This window comes from Eumetopias jubatus, unplaced genomic scaffold (genome assembly GCF_037043125.1).
Source record: "Eumetopias jubatus isolate StellerSeaLion01/CBP00866 unplaced genomic scaffold, mEumJub1_p1.0 scaffold_6, whole genome shotgun sequence".
NCBI lineage: Eukaryota > Metazoa > Chordata > Mammalia > Carnivora > Otariidae > Eumetopias > Eumetopias jubatus.
In genome coordinates, this window is record NW_028274812.1 from 12,582,204 (window position 1) to 12,605,699 (window position 23,496).

Here is a 23,496-nt window from a genome sequence, read left to right on the forward strand (position 1 = left end):
ACAAATCTACAGTACTATCACTAATTTTTGGTTATAAGTCTAATTCTGTATACTATGATATCAAATCTTAGGACAGTGTATTGTTCCAGACATCTTATTAACTATTAATTATGTTAATTATATGTTTATATACAATAAATCTTCCAAGTTCTGTTAGCACTCTTCTGATTTTTATCAATTCTCCAAATTATAACAGCATCATGTGTCAGAGGTCTGCCAAATGTCAACAAAAACAACGACACAAGCCATGTACTTATGTTATTAGACAGTCATGACAGAAAACGGACAAAAATAACCTAACTGCTCATTGAACAACTGGTATGACTTTAAAACAGTCATTCTCAGCACCACGTCAATTTTGTCCCCGTGGGGACATTTGGTAGCATCTGGCGACATTTCCAATTGTCACAACTGGAGTCAGGGCATCTGGTGGGTGGAATTCAGTCCACGGGCCACAGGATGGGCCCCATGTGTTCCCTGGCCCAATGTGTCAATAGTGTTGAGGCTGAGAAACCCTGCCTTCAAGTTTTACTGCCTGTCTTATTAAAACGGCTATAATACAAGAATACGCCGAAAAATCAGAAACAAATGCATTCATCTCTGCCAGGATCCAAACTTAGTAACAAACGCTGTAAGTAGTGCCCAAACCTGCTTCTCTCATTCTGAGTCAATGAACTACAGTCAGAATTTGAGAACTGAATGCCATGACTCAAAGAGGCTCACTGCTAATCACAAGACTTGAACCTAATTTGTAAAGGAGGCAGGCGAAAGGAGCATCTGGTCTCCACGGGAACAGTGCTTAGGAAGAGTGATCCTTACAAATAAAGTGGGCAGAAAGCAAGCTGCTTCTAAGACCTCAAAAGCTCAACATCCATTGTGGAGCCCTATCAGTTCTATTTCACTTCAGCAGGACGCCTTCCAAAGGCACATTCACAGACGAATGGACAAACCAATCTGCACCTCGGAACGCCGAGAACAAGCACGGCTGGTGTTAGGCAGGGAGGGGGTAATAAATTCCACAGAAACAATAGCCTGGCTTCTGCACCGTTCACCTCCTAAGGAAGCCAATTTATCACAAGGAGGGTCTCCTCACTCACACCTGTTTTATAACAAATTCTAACATCTGCAGCATTGCTTTAGAAATGTTTGTTCAACTATGGGTCACGAAATTCATGTAATGAATCAGTGATCGGTATTTTTAAAAGAATAGAATAGAAAGAGAGCGGAGTATAGAATAAAATAGGAGAGAAAATAGAGACGTGCATCCCAGTAAAGGTAAAAACTGTTTTATGAAATTAAATTCGCATGTGTGCTTGTATGTTTGCCTGTATACCGAGTTTGAAGAACAATCGTATCTTCATGACCAAAAAAAAAAAAGTGTGAAAAACAATGACTTATAAAACCCCAACTAGCAGTTGAATGGCACATCTGTTTTAGTAAGACCCAAAGACAAACAAAGTCTAAGAGTCTCAAAATATTTGCTAAATCACTGCCGCAGGCAAACGCCTGAGCTAAAGACAGGAGGAGAGGAGGGGCAACCATGGTCAGCACGCAGTCCTGGGCCCCATAAGCTGGGCACGTGGTCCTCACTCTCCTTCATTCTACAACTTAAGAGAAACTTTCACTGGCTGTTCAAATTCTTCAGAGGAAAGTTAAAAATTACCCACCAGGGGCATGTGTGTGGCTCAGTCGGTTAAGCGTCTGTCTGGCTCAGGTCATGATCTCAGGGTCCTGGGATCGAGCCTCCATGTCAGGATCCCTGCTCAGCGGGGAGTCTGCTTCTCCCTCTCCCTCTGCAACCCCCCATCCCTGTTTGTGCTCTCTCACTCTCTCTCTCAAATAAACAAAATCTTAAAGAAAAAAAAAATTACTCCCCAAAAATGTTAACTGAAGACCTGAGTCTTGAAGGATGAGTGGCATCCTGTTAGATGAAAACAGAAAAGAAGGGCCTTCCAAGGAACAGAAAAGCCGTTTCCAAGACATGGGCACTCTGTGACGGCGTGCTGAGTCCCTAAGTGACTGAAGGGAGAAAGACCCCAGCTTGTTCAGGAAAAACTGATCAAGGGCAGCAGGGCCTGACCACTGGTATCAGGGACAAAGTTTAGAGAAGGGGGAGGTGGGAAAGGAGGAGAAGCTGGGGAGATGTTGACACTCGTTAGCCCATCCCCCCCATCCCCCTGCTGTCCCAGAAGTACCACGGTGTGAGCCACCTCCTAGGGACACCTGAGGATACAGTCTGGAGAAGGAGCCCACAGTAGTCCACACCTCGAAAATCAGTGCGGGGGCAGCCCTTGGCAAAGGAGGAAAATGTTCTTAGTGCTGGCAGAAACTCAGAAGTTGAAGTGACACACAGAGTTCCACTCACCATCTAACATGAATGTGGAGACCCTCCCACATAGCTCCCTCTCTGTCCTGGGATTCTGAAGGAAACAAAAGGGATGTATGAGCTGATCCCGTCCCCAAAAGGGCTTCTCAGGTGGCGTAGGGAGGGGCTAATTACCAATACGAACCATTTGTAGAACCAATAAGCGAGTTTATGACAATTTTAACAGCATGGAGTTTATGAGCGAGGTGGTGAGACCAACAATCCCGCAAATATTACTGGTATGCCACTGGAATGTCAGGGAGTTGAGAGGCCCAGCTACATTTGGGCCATCACAGAAACTGAAAATATTTCAGGGTCTGAGTTTTTTGTTTTGTTTTTTTTTTTTAACCACTTTTTCAAGCAAAACTACATTTTAAAATAAAATAATCCTAGTGAAAATAATAGTTTTTTCTTATTGTTTTCTTTTAGAAATTATCAGAACGTCTTTCATACATTTTCATCCATGTTCTTTCTGGTGTTTTGTTTTTGTTTTTGTTTTTTAATATATCAAATGTTCGGTCCCAACCTTTTCTCCCAAGTCTACTTCAAATCTCACCCAAAATTTGGCCAACATCCTTGCCTCTATAGACCTCATGCAGTACATTGGGTGGTGGCCAAAGATTCACAAGATACAAATTTGCTAGCATGACTTTTCAATAACCTCTCGTTTTAAACTTTTATGAACAGGAACCCTTCCACCAAAAGGGAGTTCAGGCTTGGGTAAGTACTTCCCAACCTTTGAGCGGAAACAGAAGCCCTTGCATGGGACCCCGGGCTGTTAACCACATGGCTTCTCAGGGACTCGGAGACCAGCAGGTAAGGTGCGTGCTTCAGTAAAATCAGAAGCAGGCACTGCACTCCCGAACTTCAATCACGTTCTGTGACCAAAATACACCATGGTAATTGTACCTGGTGATTCTTGGCAAAATCTTGCTTCATTATACACTGTTCCATTTAAGTTAAAAAACGAACAGGCTTAAACCACACATTTTTTTTTCCCTCATTTGAGTAGGCGCTTTCCTCACCCTTATAAATGTGGAACTCTTCTACTCCAGCTCAGGGTGCAGCCTGATAGGAGAGCTCGTTTCTCTAAGTCTAAGGCTTAAAGCTACAACAGAAGCTGTTCTGGGGTCTGCAAGTAAAATTAAACCAGTCACTGCTGAACTTTTCCTTAAATTATATGATTATTCACAACAAACCTAGTAAGATTTTAGCTGGCAAATTTACAGAAACTTTCAGGGAAAAAATGAATAGCATTAGGTATAGTTTAAATGGCATAATTTAGGGGCCCCTGGGTGGCTTAGTCAGTTAAGCATCTGCCTTCAGCTCAGGTTGTGATCCTAGGATCCTGGGATCGAGCCCCACATCAGGCTCCCTGCTCAGTGGGGAGTCTGCTTCTCCCCCTTCCCTCTGCCGCTTCCCCTGCTTGTGTTCTCTCACTCATGCTCTCTCTCAAATAAATAAAATCTTTAAAAAAAATAAACTGCATAATTTACAGGAATTTGCAATTTTTTGATACCTAAAGTAGATGGACACACAGAGCGAGGGAAAAGATCTAAGGTGCCCTGAACTGCTGTGTGCCAAGGCTACCTGGGGCACAAGAACCCCAAAAGCTTGCAGGATCATCCCTGTCACCTCCAGGGATTAAATAATTTCACCAAGATCACTAAGGGGTCAAGGCAGGAATCCAATCTGGAAATTTTTTAATATTGTTTTAACATATACATTACATACAAATAATTTTAAATGTTTCTGTACTTTTCAACCTGAAATTATCCTTTTTTTTTTTTTTTTAACAAAGTACAATTTAACTTTCAGGCTTGTCTTCTAGAAGAACATTTGTGATCTATGTCCTTTTCATAAAGAAAGCACTAAAAAAGTCCTTCTCTGGCGGTATCCTTTTCCTAGGCAGCAAAGGCTTGTACAGCTGGGAATGGGGCCAGGGGAAAGAAATGAAAAACTGAACTTTTAAGTTGACCGAGGAGCTTTAAGGTTACAATGTAGTCTTTCCATTTCACTGCTTTACAAAAAAACATCACACAAAGGAAAAATCTGTTTTCTTGGTGGAGTAAACTTCATGGTCACTAACCTAAATATCCATTGCAATTTAGAACATACCTCCCTGGGGCACCTGGGTGGTTCGATCAGTGAAGCATCCAACTCTTGGTTTTGGCTCAGGTCATGATCTCGAGGGTCATGAGATTGAGCCCCATGACAGGGACCACACTCAGCAGGGAGTCGGCTTGAAGATGCTCTCCCTCTGCCCCTCTCCCTGCTCACGTGCATGCACGCTCTCTAATAAATAAATCTTAAGACAGACAGACAGACACACACACACACACACACACACACACACACACACAAACACACACTCTTCCCCAAGGCTGTGAGGGTGGGACATGGTGACCAAGACCAAGGCGGGAGGTGTGTGGATGTAGAGGGAAGGAGCAGTCAAAACCACAGAATAGCCAAGTGGCATCTTCCTGAAGCTTCAATTTCATCCAATGCTAAGTAATTTTATAATTGCTTCAATAAAGAAATACATCATGAAGTAAAATATAAAATTTACATGTTTAAGGTAAAATATAGGAGTCCAACAATATTTAGCATTTGCATTAGGCTGTTGTAGCTACCTCATCAGGCATCCTAGGTAAGATACACTTTCACCAATTAATGCAATATATGTCTACTGAATAACTATTTTGTGTTGGACACTGTTCCAGGCCTTGCGGATATAATAAATAGACCCCCCCAAAAGAAAATTCCTGCTTTCATGGAACTTTTATTATAGTGGGGGAGGGACGAACAACAAATGAGAAAAGTAAGTAAATTACTATAAGGTGACAAGAATTTTAGCAAAAAAAAAAAAAAATGAAGGGGGAATGGGCCATGGGGGGTGACAGGCTAACGAGGAGTACTGTCATTTTAGAAAGGGAAAGGGAGGAAAGCCTCACCGAATGGTGGCATTTAAGCAGACTAGCAGGACAGAGGCCACGTGGATTCTGGGGAAAAGACACTCGAGGCAGAAGACAGAAAAGTACAAATGCCCAGAGACGCAGAACAGGCGGGCCAGTGTGGCTGGCACAGAGGGGGTCAAACAAGGGACAAGGAGACAGAGAATGCAGCCCAAAGGGACATTTTCAGGCCACTGGCTTTCGCCTCGATATTGAATGTCGTGATTAGAGGGCGGTGACTACAGAGGCTCATCGAGGGGCCTATTTCAAGAGGACCACTGTGGCGGCCCTGTGTTGGATTGTTGGCAGCTTTCTGGAAGCGGGGTGGGGTGGGCAGCAATTAGGCTGATTCAGGTGAGAGACATGTGGGCTGCACTTGGCGGAAGTGACGAGGAGTGGTCTGAGTCTGGATACGGTGGAAGGGAGGGCCAGCACGATTTCCAGGTCGATGGGCATGAGTGGTGGCAGGTCAAGATGATTTTCATTCTGGAAGAATGGGGAAGGCACAGCAGAGGCGGCTTAGGAGGAGACAGAGTTGGGTTTGATCTGTCTGTTGGATATGGAAGTGGCAATACTAAGCTGACAGCTGGACGCAGAAGCCAGTGTTGAGGGGAAGGGTGGGCCTGAGGTACAAATTTGCTACTCCTCCATATGAAGGTGGAATTTAAAACCTAAATGGATGAGCTCTCCAAGGAAGTAAACAAAGGGAAGAGAAGAGGCCTGGGGCACTCCCTGGTGAAGAGGTCAAGGAAATAAGGAATTGAGCACCTGAAGAAAACAAAAGGAACAGTCAGAGAATCCAATTAAGAGGAAACCGAGAGAATACGCTGCCCTTAAAGCCAATCAAAAACTGTATTTCAGGGGCGCCTGGGTGGCTCAGTCGTTGAGCGTCTGCCTTCGGCTCGGGTCATGATCCCAGGGTCCTGGGATCGAGCCCTGCATCGGGCTCCCTGCTCGGCAGGAAGCCTGCTTCTCCCTCTCCCACTCCCGCTGCTTGTGTTCCCTCTCTCGCTCTGTCTCTCTCTGTCAAATAAATAAATAAAATCTTTAAAAAAAAAAAAAAACTGTATTTCAGGGAGGAGACTGTGAGGAAGTGCCACATGTTTCTGAGAGTCCAAATAACAAGGACTGGGAGATAACAGAGCACTGAACCCAGCAACGGGGAGGTTTATCCATGAACCTGACCAGGGGAGCAGGGGTGGAGAACGCCGAGTTGGTGTCAGTGTGAGGATGCGGTCAAGGAAAGGAAAAAGACGGGGAACGGCAAGAACTTGCCCCAGCTTCACTGTGACGAGGAACAGAGCAACCGACTGGCAGCTGGAAGGACAGAGGAATCCAAAACGGGCGGTGGTCCCTGGTGTGTGGGTCTCTTGTCTGCCTGCCTGCCTGCCTGTCTGCCTGTCTTCAGGAGAAATCCCAGCATGTGAATGGAAGTAACTGGAGAGAAAATGTGCTGTGTGACAGGAAGAGGAGTTACGGCTGAAATGCTGTCCTTAAGTAGCCAAAGCAGGGGCGCCTGGGTGGCTCAGTTGGTTAAGCGACTGCCTTCGGCTCAGGTCATGATCCTGGAGTCCCGGGATCGAGTCCCGCATCGGGCTCCCTGCTCAGCGGGGAGTCTGCTTCTCCCTCTGACCCTCTTTCCTCTCGTGCTCTCTATCTCTCATTCTCTCTCTCTCTCTCTCAAATAAATAAATAAATCTTTAAAAAAAAAAAAAAAAAAGTAGCCAAAGCAGAAGGACTCTCACGCACACGAGGACGACCCAGCCCAAAAGCAACCACCCTGTACTAGGACAGAAACTTTAGAAAGAACATTTGAGAACAACAACACGTGAGATGTAGTAGGGCACCAGGATGAAAGGGCATTAACTCCAGCACGCAACTCTTGCGGAAGCTGCTTACTGCTTTGTCTTCTTATGATTTCCATTTTTCCCCTAGAAGTCACATGTGGGGGGGGGGGGGTAAAAGGGCAAGTGAAGGTGCCAGTTATTTCCAGGATGTTTTACTGGTGTTTTGTATTTCACCTGTCTGGCTGTTTTTGATGCCTTTGCGACCATCCTATCAATGCTGAACAGAATACATCTGCACATACACACACCTATACACCTGTGTATTCCTTGAGTTTATGTACACTCTTCCTCAAGCTCTTTACTCTCTGTTAACTTTTACTATCGTGAGTTTTCGTGGTTTATGACTGTGTATAATGAGTCCTTTCACTTGTCACTCCACCTTCCAGGAGTGCTGCAGAGGACCTGAAAATATTTTCATTCTCTCTGTCCTCTAGAGCTCCTTTTCACCACCTTCAATCATACAAATCCTCAGCTTCTGTCTTTCCCAGTTCATAGACTCCACTCTGCATCCCTTAAGCCCTTCCTTTCCACACATCTCCATTTTAGGAGCCCTGCTCTAATAATTCTGCCACTACAGAGATGTGTCACGGTCAAGTACAAAAACAGGATAAGGAGTATTTTCACTTTCCAATGTTGTCCTAAAGATAGCCAGGATTTTTAAACCTTTATTTAAGTCTTAGGAACGCCCTGGACCAACTCCTTCCTGACATTATCTGTAGTACCTACTACATCCCTTTCCTTCAGTGAAATGATAACTCGGTCTATCACTTTAGATGTGAAGTTTATTTTTCCAAAAGCGCCTTGCATTACCTTGGCACTAAAGTAAAGCCCATCTGCTGTTTTTCTGTTCCCTTCCATGCCTCCCTCTATTAAGGCACAGAACTAACAAATCCTAAACAGTCTTCTATTGGAATAGGATTGCAGGGGGGTAGGGGGGGGAGACTCTTCATCTCTTCATCTAAGGCTGAACCGGGAAGATTGGCAGATGAAGTCTAATCAAAGCTGTCCCGACATCAGAGGTTAGTGCAGCACATTTCCCCCTAAAATTCTCTCCGGTGATAAATCAGTGGGAATGATAACCCCCAACTGAGTGTACGGCTTTGAATTTCATTGGGATACAAGAGAGACAAGTCTTGTCTCCCACCAGAGCTTTAAGTCTGGTCTGATAAGTAGATAGGTAAGTAAATGAAAGAAAGAACGGAGAGAGGGAGGGAAATGGACAGGGGTACATGTGTAAACATATATAGACACACATACGTACATATGTATACACAGACATGCCTCTATCATTTACAAAGAAAGAGCAGTACATACCAAAGTATTTTTGATTCAAGAAACAGCTCGTCTCAGGAAGTGGCTAACAAGATACCTGGTATCCGATCCCAGCTCAGCGACTAACCATCACGGTGACTTTGGACAAGCCACGTCAGTGCTGTGGTTTTGCAGTTTTTCCATTTGAAAATTGCCTAAGGTCCCCTTGCAGCCTGACAATACTATGGGCTATAAACAGCTGACAATAGTGTATAATATATTCCTGGGACACTGACGTTACAGCCTCCTGCCATTTATAAGTCTATTTTAGACAGGAATGAGTCAGAAAGACACTCGCCCTGCCATTATCAGAATTTAAACTATTACAAACACAGTGCTGCATACTTGTGTCAACAGTCAGAAAATCAGGATTATCTCCTACATTATTACTGCCTTTCCCCGTCTTTAATATTGTTGCTATTATTTTCGATTCCAGGCCTTTTTTTTTTTTTTTTTTGAGTCTTCCTAATAAAGCCATTTTTATCTTGGCCTTTACCTAAGGTACACTTAATGTTAAATAGAAATTGCAGAGTATTACTTAAAAAAATTTTTTAATGTCCAAAAAGATCTTGTTCTGAATGTTCCATTAAAAATGATTTCTTTTTAATCTCACAGTGGAGTTAAGGGGTCTCACTAACCCAGTTTATCATCTCCATGTAAATGAATCTTACAAAGTGGGCCAAACCTGGAGGTACGTAGAGGCACAGAAAAGTGTCCCATTAGGGGCGCCTGGGTGGCTTAGTTGGTTAAGTGTCTGCCTTTGGCTCAGGTCATAATCCCAGGGTCCTAGGATCGAGTCCCACATCTGGGCTCCCTGCTCAGAGGGGAGTCTGCTTGGCCCTCTCCCTCTGCCTGCCACTCCCCCTGCTTATGCTCTCTCTTGTTCTGTCAAATAAATAAATAAAATGAAAGAAGGAAGGAAGGGGTGGGAAGAGAGAAAGAGAGAGAAAGAGAGAGAGAGAGAGAGAGAGAAAGAAAGAGAAAGAAAGAAAGAGAAAGAAAGAGAGTCCCATCCGACATTTAAGGAGCCCATGCTTTCCTTTCCAGACTTCCCCGTGTTCTTCCCACATCCTCCCGATATCTATGGTAAAAAGAGGTTCTAGCGACCTTGCACAAACTTTAAATCTCTGAAAAAGGGAAGGGAGTATGTCTCTCCTCAGATACAACCGTAGACCACCAAGACAGAAACACCTACTTTACTTAGTGGTTAAGTGAGGGACCACTTAGGAAGGATAATCTCTTGGCAAGGGGCCCAACTCTTTCTTGCACTTCCAGGCATCCCTGAACGGGCCGGCCTAAGGAGAGGCCTTTGCAAGTGACTCCCTCTGCACTAAAATATTGAAAGAAAGGTATTCCTACTTGCATTCAAAACACTAAATTTATAGTCGGGCTGGTTTGGACTGGAGTCATAAGGTTCCTCAACAGACTTCAGTTTCCGACTACGAGCTCTGGTAAAAAAATCAAAGTAGTTGACAAGTGTTAGAGGAGAAGACAGTGCTCTGTCAGAGTGACTTTGGCCCTTTCCAGGTCCAAAGGAGAAATAATAAATAAAATGTTCCCGATGTTTGTGTTAATTCTAACCTACCTAAACAGTCCTCACCACTGCCTCATCCCAAAAAGACATTTCAGCGACGGACCTGACAATGCATGCTGTATCAACAGAGGAGACACAGTGAAAAACACACATTGCCTATCCTAAAAGAACTCATAACCCCGTTATACTGAAAGTAAGGAAAAACTACAGAATCCCTAAGTGTGACAGAGGGCCACAGTGAAATACGTAAACATTAGGAGAAAACCCTCATGGCTCTTCGGCAGTACCCCTACTTTCCAGAAATTCTATAAATAATCTTCCAAGTTACAATGACTTCAAAAAAGCTTCCTATTTCTGTCCCTCCACCTACCAATTTTCTGAGAATTACATGCTTGGCCAAATTAACTTGAAGCTGAGGAAGTACTATACCAAGCCAGGGTTCCTCAATCCCTGCTGATAAGCTCGGGGTCCAGATAAATACCTGATGAATGAGCAGCTTCTGAGGGGGTTATGACATAAATCAGCCATTCTACTTGAACTACGTACTCCCCCACACATACACACACACAGATTACAAGGGCTTTCGTTTCTTTTTCAGAAAGTTTGAGACAATACTTAAGGACAAACATTAATAAGCAGTGAACATCAAATTACAAGCTTGAAAAAGAAACTCTTAAACCAAACAGCTCACTCAGCTCAAAAACTAAGGACTGATGAAGTTATATAATAACCAGAAAACTAAAAAATACAGCCTCTGCCACATTTTAATTTCCCTCTGTGCCCTAAAAGAAATAACTCGTAAAGATATAGTCATTAAGGCTTTAACATGATCAGACTGAGAAATGGTACTTCCTTGAGCTATATCAGGGAAAAATAAATCCAAACCACATAGGTCATTAGCTTTTGGAGAAAATGGGGTGGGCAACTGCATGAAATCACCAGTAGGTGTTAGAAAGCATATACACACTCACATTTGAGGGTGATAGAGCCTTATGCAGCCTAAGTACAAAATAACGTTAAGACAAAGAAAAGGTCAGCGCACAACGAAATATTCCCAAAAGGAGTGTTTCAAGAAACATTTAAATCTCACATATAAAATTAAGTCTCAACTCCAGAAGGGGGGGGGAAATAAACATTTATAACCTTACCTTTGCCAAAACTTTGGATGTAGCCAGTGTTTCTCAGGCTCTTTTAATTAGTAGAAAAAGTTTCACCAAGTCAGGGTCTATATACAAATCCACAAACTCTCTCTTCTTGCTGCCCCATGGTAAGGCAGGAAACAGCGTTGAACACTTCAAATGCTCAGCCGTTAAGAGCTAAAAACAGATCCTGTGCAATGTTGGATATATTTTTGTCTGCTAGCTACACACCCTCATCATGTTCAATTTTTTCCATTGGTGGAAGAATATGATGCACACTTAACCAGAAAGTGGTTTTCCATGGGCTGCCTGAAGCGATTAGCCAGGACAGCCTGCCATCATGCCTCGGAGCCGCCAGGCTCACCCATGACTGGGCTGCTGTTGGACCCACATTCCAGAATTTACCACCAGAGTTCCATAGGAACTCGGCCCCAAGGTTTGCTGAATAAAGGTTTACTCACTTGAAGGGAGTCTCAGCTGCTTTTTTAAGCCTTTCGGCAGTAAGAATACACACACACCTACCGTCCTTGTGTTTAGAGCAGTAGTAAACGTTCTGTCTCCAAAACCACAGCTGGAATGTTACGGTCATAAAAACCCTGCCTCAAGAGCAGCCCTTCAAAATAATTTCGTGATTTGCAAAATACCGGGTGTACACTTACTCCATGTTCCTTGCTGGAGTCATTTCATTTTTAAGTTAGCTGAGCTGCGGTGCCCTACATTCAAAGTGCTTGTTATTCCAATAGGTCGCTCTTTTATGAAAAATAAGCACGAGACTGCCTTTTTAAAAAAAAGTGTTCTGAAGTCTTGTTGTATCTTTTGATGAGAGACCTTCAATTTAAAGTATACCCAACAGGTAAAGCAACAGGTTAAAATCATTTTATATTAAGTCTTGGGAAAGGTGTGCTGAAAGGGAGAACAGGATTACATGTGTATAGTTTTAAAATTTTTGAAATTATATTCTACAGAAGAAAACAGCTTAAGCAGAAGTGTTCAAGTTATCCTGGACAAACATATGACAGCAGCTTTTTAAGGCAGTATTTTCATTTTTTTAAAAATGTGGATGGATCTATGTATGCAACTGACAAGATTCTTAATATTCAAGACCGGATTGTACTACAGACATAGAAGATTTCAACTCCCTATCTTGCACGAAAAATGAATCGCGACATATGCATATCACACATCTACACATAGGAGAACATGCATGAACACATAACTTTTTTCCCCCCAAATAGGTTCCATGTAGTTAACACCCACCTGAAGATACACTTTCCAATCTTAATTAGCAAATAATAAGAGCCATTCCATCCGGTCACCTGTCCAATAGTTACTAAAAGTAGTCTAAACTCTACAAAACTTTATTCATGAACACGGAACCAAACAACCTGTAGAGCTGGTGAAGCGCACCTGAAAAACCGCCTTTTCCAATCCCCTCATTTCACAGATGAAAAACGGAGGCCTTAAGTGACTTTCCAAGGTCACAGAGCTGGTCAGCAACAGGCAGGAGAGCAAGAATTTGCCACTCAAGTAACCACAACCCCCAGGACCGAAGTCAGAAGGTTGCCACGGAAGCCAAGTCACATAACAGAAAACACGGGGATTCCCAAAATGTTAATTCGATGTGTGTGTATGTGCATGTGTGTGTATTAACAAATACCCTGGGCTGGGCACCTGGCTGGCTTAGCGGGTAGAGCATGCAACTCTGAATCCCAGGGTCGTGAGTTCAAGCCCCACTCTAAGTCTACTCAGGGGAAAAAAAAGAAAAAAATACCCTGGGTAAATACAGAAGAAGACAGAATGCTATGTCATCAAGCAGCATCATTTCTGTTATTAAAATAAAAGCAAAATGAAGTATCAGCCAGCATAAAAGAAGTAGTTTCTTGAGACAGAAGAACTACTCCTGAATATAAAGGGAGAGAGAGGAGAATTAGGGAAGAAGGAAGTTTAAGATGATGTGCTTCTCAATGTGAAAAATGTATCAGAAAACAATAAACTGTATGGAAATATCTGCATGCCCCTATTCTAGTCCTGCCTCTAGATTTAAAAAAAAAAAAAAAAAGAATCTTATTTATTTATTTAAGAGAGAGAGAAAGAGTGAGCACGGGCAGGGGGGTTGGGACAGAGCGAAAGGAAGGAGCCCCACATGGGCACCCCCTGCCTCTAGATTTTAAGACAATTCTGACCCTCAGATGCGTGTTACATGTAGATCTGCTGATGCCAGAGACGCCGGTAAGACGAATTATCTCCAGTATTCCTCAGACATTTCCAGTGGCTTTGTACTGTCTCGTTCCAGTTTTTAATCACTGAGGTCATCCAAATAACCTCAGTTCTATGGGTGTATAAATGCCCTTAGAGTTTCAAACTAAGAATTTTTAAATTCTTTGAACTCTGCCCAACTACAATAAAACACTCTCAATTTAGTACTCTGTCCTAAAATTACAAAAGCCAGCATATCTCCAAATCATAAAACCAGACATTATCTTTCTAATGCTTCATTCTGAGATAATAACATAACAGGACATATGTGTTAACAGGCATCTAAAGTTAAGTTCCTTGGCAAAGACCTCTAAGAATTACATAAATTACTACTTAAGAATTATTCTATCTTCAAACATACAATGCAGAAGGACACATATAAAAACAAATACGGTAACATGCTAACAATTATAGAATTCTACTGGTGGTGGTGTTCACTGTACAATTCTTTCAACTTTTCGTATTTTTTGCAAATTCTCTTAATAAAAAATTGGGGGAAATGACATATGTACATGCGTGCATATGCACGCACACAGTCAAATTCCTATAAACAGAAAATAGAAAAGTAGTTGCCAAGGGCTCGGGCAAATAAGGAGAGATTGGTAAAAACTTTTGTTACAGAGGCTCCTGGGTGGCTCAGTCAGTTGGGCTTCTGACTCTTGATTTCACCTCAAGTCATGATCTCAGGATCAAAATGCTTTCCTAGCATGGTGTGTACTGCTTTAAGGCCACAGCTTCACAAGTGTTGATGAACAAGAAAATAGAGGGGCACCTTTGGTGGCTCGGTGGGTTAAAAGTCTGCCTTTGGCCCTGGGATGGAGCCTCTCATCAGGCTCCCTGCTCAGCAAGGAGTCGGCTTCTCTCTCTCCTTCTGCCCTTCCCCCTGCTTGCATGGGCGTGCTCGCACATGCTCTAATAAATAAAATTTTTAAACAGAAAATAGAGCCCAGTAGAATCAATGAAAAACTTGATATTTATTAAGTAAAAATAAAGAGCAAAATAAAATTTCAACTTTTTTTTAAAGTAAACGAGATGGCTATACAAAACCAACAGTCAATTTTAAGCTAATCCCAAATGCGGTACTAGCATGGTATATATTGCTTTAAAACCACAGCAAACCTAAATTTCATAATATAAGCTTTTCCTAAGTGTTTCAAAGGCACCAACTCTGTAAAAAACATTTTAATGGAGTCAACTGTCATGAAAATGAGATTTTATGAAATAAATATTTATGAAGTCCAGGTGGGTACCTTACACTACATAATAAGCAAGTCCCAAGAATTTAACCAAATGACCAGTTAATTACTTTTCCAAGAATGAGCAAATAATGAACTGACATAAAAACTAAGATTTAAAACAAATTCTTAATAGAGTTTTCCTTTTTTGAGAGAGAGAGAGAGAGAGAGAACACATGCCCACATGAGCAGGGGGAAGGGGCAGAGGGAGAGGGAGACAGAGAATCTTTTTTTTTTTTTTTTTTTTTTATTTGAGAGAGAGAGAATGAGAGATAGAGAGCACGAGAGGGAAGAGGGTCAGAGGGAGAAGCAGACTCCCTGCTGAGCAGGGAGCCCGATGTGGGACTCGATCCCGGGACTCCAGGATCATGACCTGAGCCGAAGGCAGTCGCTTAACCAACTGAGCCACCCAGGCGCCCCGAGACAGAGAATCTTAAGCAGGCCCCATGCTCAGCACAGAGCCCAACCCAGGGCTCAATCTCAGGACCCGGAGATCATGACCTGAGCCGAAATCAAGAGTCAGACGCTTAACTGATTGAGCCACCCAGGCACCCCAATAAAGTTTTCCTTTAAATGGACTTTTTTCTACAGGTCATTATATCCAAATTAAGTACACTTTGACTATTGACAATTATTGATAATGTATAAATTCCTAACTTTTGAAATTAAATAGAATGCTTTCTAATAAGAGGTAATATTTACATATAAATGATAAAAATCTGTATTAAAAAAATCATGCTACCAAAAATAAAACTACAAATGAGCTTCCACCAAGATAAAGTTTTCCGTAGAAAAAATCATTCAGAAAATACACTTATAGATACTAGTCACTAGACACATCTGTTTACAACATTTTTGAAGGGCTCCATGGGAACATTTAAGAAAGTGTAAGTAATCTGTCCAGAATTAAATGTAATCAATTAAAAAGTATTCTATTCAGCCTCCCACTCCACGCACTGTATCTTCTTTTTAGGACTGAAGTGAAATCGTTTAAGCTGAAAGGTTCCTAATCAGCTTAGTTCAGAGAATAATTGAATCTGAGTTTTCTAAGAGACCACAGAGGTCATCTAGCTAGCCCTATCTTGCTTCTAATTTGAGAGCCTCCTACGGTATCCTGACAGATGGGCCACTCTCTTTCTACCCAAATACACTGAGTGATGGGAAGTTCACAGCTCCATTAGGGAGCACATTCCATTGTTTAAAAACCAACTGATGGATGAGAACTCCTTCCAGGGACTTTAAACCAGTCATCCTCAAAATTCCACTAATGAAGTTAGTCTTTCTGTCATTAACAACACACACCCTACTCCTCTCTTCCTCCCAACTACCACACAAACAACAGAACTCCAATTTCATGGCTCTTCCCCTGCTCTTTCTTCTAGTTTATCTGCACAATGAAGCCAGAACCTCCCTTGTAGAACAAACAAGTAAAACCAAACTGTATTTTTCACTGAAAATCAAACATACAAAGAAGTCCTAAGACTTCAGTCTGTGCCTCAGTGGGCTAAGAGTTCAGTGCTCTTGGTAACCACCCCCCGAGTCAGCGAGTTCACAGGCCCTCATCTGTTTGGTGCCACAAAGTCTGGGAAGCTTTAGCAGGTCCAATGGAGAAAACAGAATGGAACCTCGTTCCACAGCCCACATGTGTGTGCAAATTATACACTGCTGCCATTTCACCCATCCAGGAGTCCCAACAACTGATCTTGGGGAAGATGAGCGAGTCTGCTGCTGAAAGCGAGGAAATGACCTAAAATAGAAGCAAAAAGGTTGTGTCTGAACACAGAGGGAAAAATTTACTGCCCAGGTTAGAGATCACACACACAACGTCAGGGCTGTTTAAATGCATGAAATGACACAGGCCAGAGTACCATATTCTTAAGAAACAGAAGCCATTTGTTTGCAAATTAGGCTTATACAAGTATTCTTGAGCACACACCCAAAAAATCTTCTGTTCTATTTTTCTGGAAACATGACACGCTACAAAAATATCTTTATTTTTCCACTACTAATACAGAAGTAGATAGAACTTTTCCAGTAGTCTCTTAACTCTACTATAAGGAAAACAGCTTAAGTAAATGAAACACGGTACCTGACACTCAGTGTTGGGAATACACGAAGGGGTAAATAGCGTGGTGGACCCGCCCGCACCTACCCCATCCACTGGGGCCAGCAACCACCCAGCCCACTGCCACCTGGGAACACAGAATCCTATCTTGCCAGATGAACCGCATTTTTTAAGAATCACTGAACACGCTGCTTTGATATAAAATTTTCACTTTTTAAAGGTGGGCAACTAATTTAAATATCCTTAAAAGACTTGTCAAGGACACATTTTGCAGGCCCAACAAAGCTTATCCACAGCCCAGAAGCAGCCAGAAGCCCACCAGGGTGCACCATCTGATGGAAATGGTAAAACACAAACGGAAAAATTGTAAATCCTGAAAAAGGTTTATTTAAAAGCAAGCAATCAGCAGTCCCAACTTCCTGACTTTGGAAAGCTAAATCCTGGGTCTCTAGGGACATACATCTCCACACAATCAGTTTGGCCAAGACAACCAGATGCGCACATGGGATTTCAGACAGGGGGCTGCTTCTACATTAGGGGGGTTGTAATGGGCCACACCAGCCACAGCAGCCTCCTTCCTGGGGAGCAGAGAAATCCCTTCTCCGGGAATCTTGATCTGCAGCCCAGCAGCCTCTGGACCCACAACTGTGCAGAGACACCCCCCCCCGGCCCCGTTTCCTCCCAGCTCCTAGGTTTCGTTCTACTCATTGGTCCTCACATCTCATCGCCCCTGCTCCCTGCTCACAGGACACACTCTCAAGAGCAGCATCATGCTCGTCACTAAGCTTACTACTTTCTATGCTAAATATTCTATCCCCTTCACCATTACAAATGGGACACTATTTCCAAACACTCCTAACCATGGTCATTGTTGCCCAGATATTAATATCCTTCCTAGATCTAAGGTCTAGAAAGAAAGAAAGAAGCAAACGAAAAACCCTGAAGCCCTGTGCCAGGAGTGTTACATGTATTTTCATATTTAATTCTCACAGTAATCCTCTTTGGTTTGTATGATCAGCACTACTTTGCAGATGGAGAAACTGAGGCTAAGCAAAGCCAAGTAATGTGCTGACGGTCACAAAATAAGCACAACTAGAAAACTCAAACCAAAGCCTGTCTGATACCAAAGAGACAACAATATTGTCATACGTACAGAAAATGGCATATCTGTGTTTTATCGCTATGACAACTAATTAAAATTATTAATAATTATAAGCAAGTCTTTTCTTTCTGGTGACTTTGGGGAACGGCCTGTTTTCATTCATGTAACGCAAAAGCACATGCTCAAAGTCTTATCTCCACTTTATGAACAGTATCCAAATATATTACTTTTAAACCTAGCAGATATATTTAATATATAAAATTCTGAGTATATACTAAATAAAATAGCAGAAATTTATATAACACATATACATACTAACATCCTCAACTCCATGAGGAAAATGCTCTTATGACCCTCCTTTTAGAGGGTAATAAGAAAATGAGGCACCAAAGCTTAAATAACCTGCCCCAGGTCACTGAGCCAGGAAATGTCAGAGACAGGATTCAAACAACTCAGGCAATCTGACTCCAAAAAAATCTAACCTTTAGGGCTTTTCAAATAGGTGTGTTTCAGTCATGGTATCCGAACTTCATTAAAACCTAAATAAAACAGTCACTGAGGCTAATCAGAAATTCCTTTTAAATATTCTAATGCAGATGATATAAAGGTCAACCAACACACAAGTTACCAATTACCATCAAAATTTCTAACTTTAATAAGTGCTCTCTTTGCAAATAAACCCAAAACATTACAAAACTTCCTCTTTACATGGAAGATCATGTTAAACCTGATAATTCGGTGAGAGAATAATTCACATTTAGAAACAGCTACTAAATAGACAAACTGAGTCTTCAAAATCTCCTCTAGTGCCAACACATTTCTCACCATATGACACCGAGCAACTGAGGCAGTGAGCTGCACCTCACGGTTAAACTCATTATATATTCAGTCCACAAATACCCACCGTGCACTAGACACTATTCCGGGCCGTGGGGCTACGCGAGGACAGACAGACAAGTGTGTTCTGACCATACAGAATTTCTGCTCCAGGGACGGTAAGGCTGAACAGCAGGCTGATAAACAAATACACAGGGGAGGGGCGCCTGAGTGGCTCAGTCGTTAAGCGTCTGCCTTCGGCTCAGGTCATGATCCCAGGGTCCTGGGATCGAGCCCCACGTCGGGCTCCCTGCTCTGCGGGAAGCCTGCTTCTCCCTCTCCCACTCCCCCTGTTTGTGTTCCCTCTCTCGCTGTGTCTCTCTCTGTTAAGTAAATTAAAAAAAAAAAAAATACACAGGAGAAAACTATCAGGTAGGACAGCACTTTGCAGAGAATTAAAATGGGTGGCCACTTTAGGTTGGGTAGACAGAGATGGGTCTCTCAGAGGCAGCACCTTGAATTGAGATCCAAAAGGTGTGGAGCAGCACTGGAAAGATGGGACAAACTGCCACCTGGGAAGTTGATGCTGGGGTCTGTGAGCCTCTGCACTGCAAGCATGAACTGCAGACACTACAAACATTTCCAGGGAATGACTTGCAACCATTCCAAACACTGCTTTGGGAACCCTTCCGCTCTCTGCTTTAGTACTTAAACTGAAACAACAATACATCGACTAGTAAAACACCTCCATCCGAAGGAAACAGCCTTAACATAATCGGAACCTTACCTTTCCTCAGGGGCTTCTTAATGTCCAAGTGTCCTGAGCTTACCTGAGCTTACAACCCCAGCTAGAAATGATAGATCTGTTCTTCAGCAGGATGTACTGTCTGGAGCTAGAGCGTGTGCTGTTATCAGTATTTGGTACATAAAGAGATGGACGTGAACGCTTGCCAAGCTGCGACTTCCCCAGCTGAGTTCCCAGAGAGGATGAGGGTACCATATTCCACACAGAGAGGATCAACCAGCACATCAAATTACAGCGCGTTTATAATAAGCCATTCAGATATGGTGCCCCACTGCCCACAGGAAATTCAATTTCCAGCCCGAACCTGAGGAATCCACTGTGGCTTTCCCCACCCAGGTCCGCATACAAAGAGCAGTTAACAGAGCTGCATGGGAAACAGACACACAACTGATATACATTAACACCTCTGAGATGTACAAGTGCCTCAAACTTACCCCTAGAGGCAGTGGGAGTAACACTTAGTGTTCATTCATTCATCCAGAATGAGCTGGCTGAAGGGGTAATTCAAGCACACAGCCCTGGCAAGAGAAAACAAGAAGGTGATAAGAAACCATTTTTTTTATTACACTTTTGTAACTAAACCTCAGTTTCTCAACATTGTGCTGTATCTTGGGCTTGATTCAAAAAGGGAGCAACTAAAAAAAAAAAAAATCAAAAGTTAAGTGGTTAACTATAAAGGAAATATGAGGGTCCTCCCCACATCCTAAACAGAGAAGCAGATTTACTCTGACCACATAGGCAAGCCATTTTACAGATAGATATATGGAGGGAGGGAAGAAAAGAGGGAGAAAGAACAGACAGAGGAGAAGAAATAGACAAACAGATGGAGGATTAGACAGCCAGACAAAGCCTACTGTGATCAAGCCACACCTCCAGGGCTGGGAGTAGAGTAGTGAGTAAAAGAGGAGGTCTCTGCTCTCAATGAAATGAACTTCATTCAAGCGGGAGAAAGCAGCCAAAACAACGCAATAAACAAACAAAAATATCCTACAGCAATACATGCAGTGTAGACACCTAAACAGGGATGATGAGATAGTGAGTTTGGACAAGTGGCTACTTTAAATTGGAAGGTCAGGAAATGGCTCTCAGAGATGGCCAACAATCCCAGTGCTACGTCGAAGGAAATGATCTGCCGGGGAGAGGGACCAGCCAAGACCCTAATAAGAACCAGGGTGGCAGAGGTAGTTATCACAGACTGTGGGGCAGAATCCAAATACAAGTGGGTTGAGTCAAAGAACGAGTTGCATTACTTATGAAGCAGGTGGTTTCTGGGTCCTCTCATATTATGGAGAACAATACCTTCTTCCATTGTTCGATGCGCTGCCCAGTGACATTTTAAAATTCGTGGCCCCATTAGTCAGCATACCAGAAAGTACCTCCCTTTTCTTTCATTTTTAAAAATGTTAAACAGATTGCTTTCAGAGACTGAGACTCGTCTTTTTATAAGACATTTCACCTCAGCTATGTACATAAAATACTACTTTATGGTAATAATTGTGTACTGTGGGTTACAGACGATAAAGAATGCAGGCTTCGGAGCCAAAAGACTGGGGTTCAACCCCTCAGCTTCCCCATTACCACCTGAGCGAGCCCAGCCTGGTTATTTAAATTGTCTGAGCCTCCGGTTTTTTCAACTATGAAGCAGAAATATTATCTGCTTTGCAGGGTTATTCCAAGTACTTAATGGGATAACACACATAAAATATTCAATTAACTGGCTGAAACATGAAATGCTCAATCGAAGTGGCAATAAAGTACTTTCATTATAAACAGTTGCTATTGGGAAAGGTGCGATTATCACAATGATTCATACTACAGAAATACACCTATATAACTTGACACAGAAAAGATAATAATTTTCATTTATAGGTTCACAGACTATTCTATGGGTGGACCTTTAAAAACCAGCCCAAGCTCTCTCTCTTTAGGTGAGAATTTAAAACTGAAAGAGGTAGGCTGACTTGCCCAAGGTGATATAATTGGTCCAGAGAAATTTTTAGAAACCATGAAATATTTGGTCAAGAACACCTGCCTCACTGGGGGGGGCACCTGGTTGGCTCAGTCGGTTAAGTGGCTCTTGATTTCAGCTCAGTTCATGACGATCCAGGGTCCTGGGATGGAGCCCTGCGTCAGGCTCCGTGCTCAGCAGGGAGCCTATTTAAGGATTCTCTCTCCTCTGCCCCACCTCCCCACCGCGCCCCCCCCCCCCGCTTAAAATAAATTTAAGATTTTATTTTTTTTTAAGATTTTATTTATTTGAGAAAGCGAGAATGAGAGAGAGAGAGAGAGAAAGAGACCACATGAGAGGGGGGAGGGTCAGAGGGAGAAACAGACTCCCCGCTGAGCAGGGAGCCCGATGCCAATCCCAGGACTCCAGGATCATGACCTGAGCTGAAGGCAGTTGCCGAACCAACAGAGCCACGCAGGCGCCCTAAATTTAAGATTTTAAATAAAGATTAGAAAAAATAAAGAATGCCTGCCTCTTATCCTATATAGATATAATTTCTTTTAATTTTTATTTTCTTTTAAGTAATTTCTATGCCCATCATGGAACTCAAACTCACAACCCTGGGATCAAGAGTCGCACACTCTACCAACAGAGCAAGATAGGCGCCCCAAATTTTTAATTCATTTTGGAATTAACCCAGTATGGACAAGAAAATGTTCTTTTAAGAAAATATTTTTAAATGGTAAGAATGGAAAATTGAACAACCAGTGGATTCTATCTAAATAGATTACACGGACGATTTTTATTTTTATTTTTTTGTTTTAAAGATTTTTATTTATTTGACAGAGAGAGACACAGCGAGAGAGGGAACACACAAGCAGGGGGAGAGGGAGAGGGAGAAGCAGGCTTCCTGTGGAGCAGGGAGCCCGATGCGGGGCTCGATCCCAGGACCCTGGGATCATGACCTGAGCCGAAGGCAGATGCTTAACGACTGAGCCACCCAGGCGCCCCAGATTATACTGACAATTTTTAAAAGCCAAGAATTGTCCTATTTTGCTGATGGCCTAATAGATGGTTATTTACTAATCAAGAAATTATAAAATATAAGATCTGCTGCATTTAAACTTTTCCAGTGATAATAACAGATATTGAGTCTCCAGTACCTATTATGTGACAGAAGCTTTCCATACATTAATTCTGAATCCCCTGCCATTTCATGAATGGGAGTTTTTTCATTCTCCAGGCCTTTGCACGTACCGTGCCCTGCTAGGAATGCCTCCTTGGAGAACTAACTCCTAATTGCCCCTCAAGACCCAAGTTAAGCGGCGCCTGGGCGGCTCAGTTGGTTAAGGGTCTGCCTTCAGCTCAGGTGATGATCTCAGGGTCCTGGGATTGAGCCCCATGTTGGGCTCCCTGCTCAGCAGACAGACTGCTTCTCCCTTTCTCTCTCCCTCTGCCTCTCCCCCTGCTCATGCTCGCTCTATTTAGAAAATCTTTAAAAAAAAAAAAAAAAAAAAACAATGACCGAACTTAAGTGTCCCCTCTTCCGTGAAGCCTTCCCTGACCTCGTACCTCCCCCGGCCTCCACCAAGCCATGAGGCTCTATCCCTCCTTCACTGCCCTCACCACTCGATCACATTTAGGCAATGGCATGCCGTGATTTCTTTCTCACTTGTCTGTCTCCTTAAACAGATTTTGATTGCTTTCAAAGTGAAGGGCTCATTTACCTTTGCTTTCCTGACATCTAGCAAAGTCTCTTACACCTGGGTGCTTAATAAATGTATGACACAGACTGGTGGATGAACTGATGCCAGTCTAGGCACTGCCGTAAAGGTATTGTTTCAGATGTGATTCACGTTAAATCGGGAGACTCTGAGTAAAGCAAGTTGCCCTCCATGGGGGTGGGCCCCATCCAATCAGCTGAAGGCCTAGAGAGCTAAGGCTGAAGCTTCCTGAAGACGCAGTTCTGCCTCCTGAGTGTCCAGACTTCTACCGTGCAGAATTTAGACTCGAGACGGCAATGTCAACTGCAGCCCGAGTTTCCACGCTGCTGGCTGGACCTACGGATTTGGGACCTGCTAGCCCCCACAACCACATGCAACAATTCCTTAAAATCTCT

General features: G+C 42.8%; 1 protein-coding gene across 2 annotated transcripts in view; it reads right to left on the reverse strand.

Moving 5' to 3' along the window:
• Positions 1-19,948, reverse strand: part of TIAM2 (TIAM Rac1 associated GEF 2) — a 136,322-nt gene extending 116,374 nt beyond the window's left edge. For both annotated transcript variants that reach the window (XM_028103215.2, XM_028103214.2), the window contains exon 1: positions 19,864-19,948. The gene's annotated coding sequence lies outside the window, so the exon portion shown is untranslated. The remainder of the gene's footprint in view (positions 1-19,863) is intronic.
• Between the last annotated feature and the right edge of the window lie 3,548 nt (positions 19,949-23,496).